This window comes from Procambarus clarkii, chromosome 67, assembly GCF_040958095.1.
Source record: "Procambarus clarkii isolate CNS0578487 chromosome 67, FALCON_Pclarkii_2.0, whole genome shotgun sequence".
NCBI classification, from domain to species: domain Eukaryota; kingdom Metazoa; phylum Arthropoda; class Malacostraca; order Decapoda; family Cambaridae; genus Procambarus; species Procambarus clarkii.
This window is the reverse complement of record NC_091216.1, coordinates 27236974-27238374: the sequence shown is the minus strand read 5'-3', so window position 1 is coordinate 27238374 and position 1401 is coordinate 27236974.

Genomic DNA, 1401 nt, shown 5'->3' with positions numbered 1-1401 from the left:
TTATTAAACAATATACAAGCATGAAAACGTCCCATTCAACTGTTGTTATAAACAGCCTCCTGGTGCTTCGGAGCTCATTAACTGTTTAATAATTGCAAACAAAGCCGCCAAAGATTGAGAAAAGATGGAGAGCTTCGTAAGTGCTTGCGTAACTGCTTCGTGAATCTGGCCCCAGACCCATCGGACCTGTCAGTATCAGGTAACTGGAGTTTCTGAATTACTTGATATACTATCATTCCATTCCCTCGTCCCATCCCAAATCGTTATCCTGAATACCCTCCCAGTGCCATATAGTCGTAATGGCTTGGCGCTTTCTCCTGATAATTCCTCCCCTCCCCCCTTGTACTTGAAGTCGTCCTCGTACTGCATCCCAAGTCTGGGTTGTTGTTGTTTAAGATTCGCTACTTGGAATAAAAAGTTCCAAGTAGCACGGGCTATGGTGAGCCCGTCGCAGTATGCAAGTCTGGGGAGTGCCAGGGTTGCTGACCACACGAGTCTGTATCACTAACCATCCAGCGTCGTGGGCAGTTGTTTAGTATGGCAGTTAGGTCTTGGCTCACATCTACCCTTCAACACCACCTGCCTTCACCGCCACAGGTTCAAGACACTGTTTGTGAAAGTGTGAGTGATGAGGAACTTAGGCGCTCCACTAAGGCCCAGGTTCCCAAGGCCTGGCGTACGGCTCTGTGGTGGTGGTGGTGTTGGGAGCCAATTGGAAGCTACAACACATTGGTTATCAACACCACACCACCACACAGTGGTGGTGTGGTGTCGACTGTCAATCAACTAGTTAGTAAACAGTTGATTGACAGTTGAGAGGCGGGCCGAAAGAGCAAAGCTCAACCCCCGCAAACACAACTAGGTGAATACAGTGCTTATCAACACCACACCACCACCACCACCACCGCCACACCACCACCACACCACCACACCACCACCACCACCGCCACACCACCACCACACCACCACACCAACACTGAGGGCTTATCCTTGGTAGGAACTTTATGATGGTGTATTCCGCTTTTAGGAATAAGACGTAACCCTTCACATACTCCGGGGCAGCCTCATAAATGCAAGTGAACATAAAACTCAATAATCTGCCCCAGTTGGCGGGAAGGTGTGGCGGAGGGCAGGGAGTCCACACCGCCCTGGACGCCGCCATGATGGAGTCCGCAACATATGTCCTCTGGGAAAGGCATGATACCTCTTTCTGGCGTATGGGATTTAGAACCTCATACTCGCCTAGTATGAGGTGTCTGAAGGACATATATATGAGTTAGTATGGGCCGGGGGGTCAGCGCCGTTGGTCTCCATAGGCCGGGCTCGAGCAGAACTCCTGAAACCCACCCCAGGTATACTCCAGGCTCTGCTCCAGCTGTGGGGAGGGGGGTATATCCATCC